Here is an 8,314-nt window from a genome sequence, read left to right on the forward strand (position 1 = left end):
TCAGAGATTCAGAGGTCTCAGTCCATAGAAGACAGACTCCATTACTCTGGGCCCAAGGTGAGACAGCACACCCTGGGGGAAGGGTCCAGCAGAGGAAATCTGCTGAGGTCACAGCAGGTTTAGGAAGGAGGGGGTGTGGACATGAAAGGGGCCACAGGGATGATGCACTTCCCAGGGCACACCTGCAGTAACCCACCTCCTCCAGCCATGCCCCACCTGCCTATGGGGACCACCCACTTGGTCCATTCAAACTAGGATGAACTGTTGAGGCTACAGCTCCCACAATCCAATCACCTCACCTCTGAATATTCCTGCATTAACACAGGAGCTTTTTGGGAGACACCTCATATTCCAAACCATAACAATTATGATCCATATATTATTAAAATACATGTTTTGATAGATATTATGAAGTACATATTATTATAATGTATCTTAACGACCATGTGCCCACCATTCTACTATTAACATTTTATCATTTTTTCAGGTCTTTTCAAATAAAGGAAATAAAATACTAAAATGTATCTAATCCTTTTGCTAAATATCATTATGACTATGATTAATACTCCTTGAGGATAAAAATCATGTCATATATTTTTCCCATTCTTGCCTTCTTCCATCCCAGCCCTTCTAGAACAAATGATGGTATAGGTGCTCTAGGAATATTTGTTGAATTAAATTGGAATGAAAGTTTATTCCTACTGTAGAAATATGATTTAAAGTGGATAAGAGGCTTCCTGATTGTCGGAGCCAGGAAAGATCTGCAGTGTTTCTAGATCATGCAGAAAAGATTTTTATTATGTTTATCAACCCTGTGATAAATTCTCTCCCTGCAAAATCTCAGGGAAACAATACAGTTTAAAAAGATACAAGCAGGGGGATGGGACTCACATTCCTCTCCATCTAGAAAGCCTCTGAAAGCAGCAGCCAGCCAGCTCACAGGAGTTAAAAAGGCTTCCAACAGGGAAGACATGATTAAGAAGCTGCTGCTGGTTCATTCAAAGCATCTTCTTTTGGGAACCAAGACAGGGGGGAAGAGGATTCTGATACCATGGCACCGCCTGAAAATCTGGGTGCCAGGGTTACCAGCCTGGGTAGCAGCACTGAACAGCACCAGTACCAAAGCAGAAGTCAGAAGATTCAGAATTCAAGCCCAGGGGTTCCTAATTAGTTGCTGGGGTTCCTTTGGGCTCAGGCTTTTCAGTCTGTCAAATGAATGGATTGGGACACTAATCTCTCAGGTCTCTGTAAACTCTGCTATTTGGAGTCCAGTCTGTTTCTGAACTGCATCCTGCTTCTTAACAGTTTAAAGCTCTGTGAGTTCTTTTCTTCTATGTAACAACTAACCCCAAACTTAGAAACTTAAAACAACATACACTTACTGACTCACAGTTTCTGCAGATGAGGGATCCAAGCCTGGTTGCACTGGCTTAAGGTTCTTCAAAGGCAGCAGACAAGGCATTGGAAAAGGTTGTGGTCATCTCAAGACTGGACAGAGGGAGGATCTGCATCCAAGCTCAGTCAGGTGCCTGTTGCAGACTCTGGGTCCTTGCTGGCTTTTGATTAGAGACATCAATTCCTTGCCGCATAGGCTTCTCCATAGGGCTGTTCCCAACATGGTAGATGGTTATTCCTGAGACGAGAAGGAAAGAGAGATGGTGGGAAAGAGGAAGGGAGTAAAGGGGAGAGAAGGGAAAGGAGGAGAAGAGAAGAGAAAAGGAGTGGTCTCAATGGAAGCCATGGTCTTTTTTTCTAAGATAATCTCAGAAGTGCTATCCCTCCTCTGCTGCCTTATCCTCATTAGAAGTGAGTGAAATAAATCCAGTTCACACTCTAGTGGAAGAGATTACACTAGGTGTGAATACCAAGACCTGGGGATCACCAGGGCCACTTCAGACACCTACCATAAGAGTGGAAGTAGAAACTAGGTGGGATGGATACAGAACAAGGAGGAGTTTGCCTGGGGGGCCCTGGAATGGAGACACAGGTCGGGTAGCTAACTCATTCTAAGTTCGAAACCTTCCTTATTTTTTTGCACTGAAAGTCTATGCACGCCAAGAAAACCCCCAGTCCCTGATGCAGTGGGAGGCTGGTCACCCTGTGGTGTTCTGACCATCACTAGCTCTCCTCTCTGGGGTGTGCTCTGTCAGAACAGTGCAGCACTCTCTGGAGGAGGAACTACCCTCTGTCACAGTAGCTCTACATAGACAGAGCTCACATTACCCACGGGACAGGGTATATGCTAAAGTGGGTCACGCATGACTTGCTGTAATGAGCAGCAGGTTCTTCATTTGGCAGCTTATACCTTCCCTGGGAAGACCTTCTTGCTGAATCGATATACAGTTTATTGTGTCATGCAGGGCATTGTTGCTAATGCCACTTTGGCTGGCACTGGGGCTGGTGGATATTGGCTTGTCATCCTGCAGAAAGGGCATCTTGCCATCATGACAGATGGATTCCTGTGCTGGCATGTTGTGGAATCAACAGGTTGATCAAGTATGAAAGTGCCAGGCTAGAAAGGGAATTCAGAACTCGTGCTGCAACCTAGGACACTTGGGGATGTTGTTTGGGTGGGCTAAGAGCCAAATTTTTTTGAGATGAATTTTCTGAAAATTCAATGAAGTATCAATGTCCTCCTCAAAGACCATGCAAAAGAATTTGGCATCAAAGAAAAGTTACACCCACCGTTGTTTTTTTCCTCTCCAAGTGATCCAAGAAGATCATCTTCTTACCATCAGCACAATGAATCTCAGCAAAACTGAGAGAGAAAGAGAGGGTGAAAAACAAGCTCCTTCAGACTTCATCCCCTCTCTGTTTTGTCTCCTTATGCATGTGTGTGGCTAAGTCATGTGTCACATTAATAGAAAACTCCTTGGGTAAAATCTCCTTTAAGAAACAGTTTTTGCTAAAAATAATAAAAGACATCTCATACATTATTACATTTTTTTTTCCTTGAGAGTCATCCTCATTCCACTAGAATGTAATTCAATTTCCCATTGAGGCTATTATTCCCTGCACTTACCTTAGAAACCTTGGGAAAAATACTCTCTGTGAAGAGAAAATTATACCAGGAATAGAAAAGGGAAGATTTTTAGTTTCAGTGCTACATTTTTCTTAGAAACAAGAAGGGTATGGGGAAAGAGGCCAACCAGGCAAGCCATACCCCAGCCTGACGTAATGTCCTCATAGCTATGGAGACTCCATTGTCTGGAGGTTGTATCTGGCTTTCCTTGCTTGGGTCCCTGTGGGCAAAGGAGACAGAAAGAATGATAAAGGTAGGAACTACTAAAAGGTAAAAGACTGGGAAGGGAATCACAGAATCTCCAACCGAGGCATTATAATTTCCAGGGGTCTATTAGTTATTCCCACTGATACTTTCTCATCTATTATCCCACCATGCAGAGGAATTAGGGAAGGTAACGCTGACCCCACTTTAACTGTGAAGAAAGGAAGAGATGAAGACATGTCTGCCATGTGTCTGAACTCACAGCCAGTGGACCCAGAGCCCTCACTAGAACATCACCCTGACCAGAGCTGAACCATTTATCATTCAGTGCCTAAGTACCCCGATCTCGGCACTTAACACCCATTTAAACAACCCCCTTCATTTAATGTGACAAAGGAAGAAATATTTGCCATTTTCAATCCTCTTCTCTTCTAAGGGAGATGGATGCCTGAGGAAGTTCTTTGTGAGGATGCAAATTGAAAAACCAAGAGGAGCTCTAAATTACTGAACTCTGAAAGGCTGCAGAGTCCCCTCAGCAGGAAAGACAGGCCATTGGCTCCTAAGAGGAAATTAGAGGGATGCTTTGTCAAATTTTGCCAACTGAACCATGGGTTAGCTTTCTCCTCTTCTCATAATGCAACTTTTCTTTTCTTCTTTTAATAACTTTATTTTATTTATTTATATTTTTGTGATGCTGAGACTTGAACCCAGTGTCTCACACGTGCTTGTCAAGCACTCTGCCACTGAGCTACAACCCAGCCCCAAGTAAAACCATATCTTGATTTTTATGTCCAACTATATCCTGCTTTTTTGCATCAGGAAGTTCTATGTCTGTCAACCTACTTAGACCCTATTATCAGTCCACAAAACAAATAAGGGACCAGGGGCCTAGAAAGTTTTGCATTTTATTTTATCTTTTTTGTTTGTGCATGGTGCTGGGGCTAGAACACAGAGGTATGTGTGTATTTAGGATGACCACTGAGCTACACTTCCACCATTCTTTTATTTCACTTTGATCCATAGGTAGGGATGTCTTGCCTAAATCATGCTGCTGATTCTTGGCAAATGCTCAAGTGAACACCATGCCTCTTTCTATATATCTTAATCCTATAGCCTTGGTCCCAATTCTTCAATGCTATGAGATGTGGACAGGTTACTCAGCATCTCCCGTCTGCAATTTTCTTACCTATAGATTGTGGTAGTCAAATTAGATTAACATAAAATTAGCCCCTATAAACCCTGAAAATAGCCAAGTATTTCTGTTGGAGAAATGAAGTTCTCACAATGTTCTGCAACTGCGAGTTTCTCCATGCAAGGCATCCTTGACCTTGCACACGTATTCACCCTATACACTTACAGACTTCATCTTAAAGTAGCCAAAGGACACTGATATGATGGCCTCCAGGAATCCAGCAATGAGGAGACTCAGTTGATATAACCCAATTGAGCTTCATCATAATGCAACTTTTGAGAGCTTTTGGAGTTTGTTATTTAGGCTGTTTTGTTGTGTTATTTGGGGAGTGTGGTGGGGCGTATACCTTGAAGTGCTGAGGTGACCTAAGAGGGTGTTATGGTTTGGATATGAGGTTCCCCCCAGAGCTTCTGGGCTAATGCAGGAATGCTGAAAGGAAGATAAGATGATTAGATGATAAGACCTGTAACTTCTTATGGGTTCATCCTAGTTTGAATGGATTAACTGGGAGGTAACTGTAGGCAGGTGGGGCATGGCTAGAGGAGGTGGGACACTGGGTATTCATCTTCTCTGTGGTCCTTTCCCTTTTCTCTGTCTCTGATTCCTGGCTGCCATGAGAAGAGAAGCTTCCCTTCGCTATGCCCTTCCACCTTGATGTTCTGCTTCATCTTGGACCCAGAGCAAGGGAGTTGACTGATTACAGACTGAAACTCTGAAACCATGAACCCAAATAAACTTTTCCTCCTTTAAGTGATTCTGGACAGGTATTGTGGTCACAGCAACGAAAAGTTGATGGATACAGAGGGGCACTAAGAGTGAGCACAGGAGTCATTCACACAGAGAAAACCAACCTCAGTTACTCTGGCAAGAATCTAAAGCTGCTCAGGTGACTTGAGACTTTAGCCAGAAAGGAAGCTGTAGGGTCCCGGGAAATAAGGGTATTCATTTCTTTATTTCAGAGCATAATATAGGGTAGAGAAGAGCTTTAGGCATTCTGTCCCAAGAGTGGGCCTAAATGGAACATTGTTTTGAAAGTCTGTCATTGGGCACTTGACCCTGATTGACCTCAGAGAAAGAAGAGCAGGACCATGTATCAAAAACCCTTCTAATCTGCAGCAGCATGCCAGTGTCCCTGTGTGAGCACTTAGGTGACCTCTGGGCTACTTTTCCCATGGTCTCTATTCCTTTCCTTAATGCCATGCTAGTTGCATAAGGGCAAATGATGAAACCTACCCTTTCTCATTCAACTATTTGTCTGCCTACCTCTTACCCAGATTCCACAGAACTAACACTTTGATCACCAAAGTGTAAAGGCTCCAGAGAGTGTTAACCTGTGCTTTCAAATCAAGCAAGTTGAACATATTAGCAACAGAAACTCAAAATGAGAGTCTTTGCACCACTCTCTTACTGAGAAAATAACCTGTTGTAGTTGCTGGCAATTAATCAGTGTGTTATTTTGTGTGGGCGTCAGAGACTCCCGTGTTTTCCATGGGTTGGGAGCAAACTACATTTATACTGAGTAACCATCAGTTCTCTCCCAGTCCTCCACCACAAATAAAGCGGATTTGAAGAGACAATGCCAGAAAAGAGAATGTGGGTTCAACAGGGGCAGTGGAGGGTACGTCCATGCTACTGCCCGTCCACTGGACCTAGAGCTAGCTCTGAGTATCAGAGGAAGAATGGACTCCCGAACGCCACTAAACAACCGAGGCACAGCCCTGTCCTCCTTCCCTCGCTTTTTGACTCATTGCAGGAATCTCATTATGAACTCATTTCATCTCTCCAGGGAGCGGACTGATGAAAGACACTGTTCAAATTGTATTTCAGTGTCTTGAACCTATTTAAAGCTGACTGCTGGGAGGTTATTATCGTTCCTATCATTAAAAGTGGAAACAATGCTAACAATAATTTTTTTTGAGTGCTCAAACCACAAATATTTCTTAGATATGTCTGATACATACCTTGCACGGTACCTGGCACTGGGGGAGTTTCAAAGTATCTTAATGCTTAGGCCTTGTCTCAAGAAATTCGCAACACAGTTGGAAACCAAGGTGGACTTGAAACTATTTTCAGTGGAGCTGAGTGGGACAGCGGAAGGAGACTGCTTCAGGGACACAGAAGACCTGGACCTTAGCTGTGACCACATCATTTAGTGAGTGTGTGATACAGAGCAAGGCCTGTGACCTTGGTGTTCTTCTTGTTAGATAGGTTTGTCCTATTGTTAGAGTGATAGGTTTGTCCTATTTTATTTAATCTGCAAATATCAACTGAGCACGGATGTGTCAGGCATCATGTGGGAGATATAGAAATAAAAAAATTCACTTTGTAGTGGAAGCAGCAGAAATGTAGATAGATAATTACAGGATTCAATGCAAGGGAGTAAATGTGACAGATTGACTCTTGCCATTTTTCATGTACTCATGAAGTACATACCTGGGTGCTAAGCAAATAGGTGCTTGGGATGCCATTGGGGAACAAAATGGGTAAAAATTCCCTACCCTCATGGGTCTTGTGTTCTAATAGGGAAGGGACAGAAGTAAATGGTAGTAATGATCAATCAATGCCTAATATGTCAGAAGGTGAGAAGTATAAGGACCCTTAGAAAAACGCAGGGTAGATTGGATCAGGCATGAGGATTGGGTGGTGAAGAAAGCTGAAGTGATTTTTAGGAAAGGCTTGAAGGAAATAAGGGAACCAGGCCTGCAAAGAGTTGGGGAAGAGGATTCCAGGCAGCGAGTCCGTCAGCGCGAGGCTAGTGATGGCAGGCCCCGGGTGTGTGAGCCACGGCAAGGAGGCCAGCGTGGCTGCAGCAGCGTGAACAGATTCTGTGGGATCCCTCTCTGGAAGGATATTGGCTCCTAACTGTGTGAACTGGGGGGCCATGAGAGAGTTTGGAGTAGGAGATTTACAGAGCATAAGGCAGCAGTCTCTAGCACCCCACAACCCCAAGAAGCTCAGACCAGGGACTGAGGACAGCAGAGCTTTTTAAGTCTGGAGTTATATTACTGCTACTCAAATTTTAGAGGGTTCCTTCTTGCAGCAGTGTAGAGTGGGCAGGGACCTAAAGGCTGGAAGGATAAAAACAAGTCTCTTCTAATAGTTCAGTACAAAAGCGAGGTGGGCTGAAACCAGAATGGCTTTAAAGATGGAGAGGAAAAATACTTCTCAAAGTATTCCATGAAATAGAAGAGGAGGGAACCCTCCCAAACTCATTCTATGAAGCCAATATCACCCTGATACCTAAACCAGACAGAGACACATCAAGGAAAGAAAATTTCAGACCAATATCCTTAATGAACATTGACGCAAAAATTCTCAACAAAATTTTAGCAAATCGCATACAAAAACATTTTAAAAAGATAGTGCACCACGATCAAGTGGGTTTTATCCCAGGGATGCAAGGTTGGTTCAACATCAGGAAATTAATAAATGTCATTCACCATATCAATAGACTTAAAGTCAAGAATCACATGATTATTTCAATAGATGCAGAGAAAGCATTTGATAAAATACAGCACCCCTTCATGCTCAAAACACTAGAAAAAATAGGGATAGTGGGAACATTCCTTAACATTGTAAAGGCCATCTATGCTAAGCCCATGGCTAATATCATTCTAAATGGTGAAAAACTGAAAGCATTCCCTCTAAAAACTGGAATAAGGCAGGGATGCCCTCTTTCACCACTTCTTTTCAATATCGTCCTTGAAACTCTAGCCAGAGCAATTAGACAGACCAAAGAAATTAAAGGGATACGAATAGGAAAAGAAGAACTCAAACTATCCCTATTTGCTGATGATATGATTGCATACTTAGAGGAACCAGGAAATTCCACCAGAAAACTTTTATATCTCATAAGTGAATTCAGTAAAGTAGTGGGATATAAGATCAATGCACAT

General features: G+C 43.0%; 1 long non-coding RNA gene across 1 annotated transcript; it reads right to left on the reverse strand.

Moving 5' to 3' along the window:
• Positions 1-1,584: 1,584 nt before the first annotated feature.
• On the reverse strand, positions 1,585-3,213 carry LOC124990569 (uncharacterized). Its single transcript, XR_007109776.1, has 3 exons — positions 3,164-3,213; positions 2,686-2,758; positions 1,585-1,633 (listed from the first exon to the last, which is right to left on the reverse strand). It is a non-coding gene; the product is annotated as an uncharacterized LOC124990569 (long non-coding RNA).
• Between the last annotated feature and the right edge of the window lie 5,101 nt (positions 3,214-8,314).

This window comes from Sciurus carolinensis, chromosome 8 (genome assembly GCF_902686445.1).
Source record: "Sciurus carolinensis chromosome 8, mSciCar1.2, whole genome shotgun sequence".
Taxonomy (NCBI): Eukaryota; Metazoa; Chordata; class Mammalia; order Rodentia; family Sciuridae; genus Sciurus; species Sciurus carolinensis.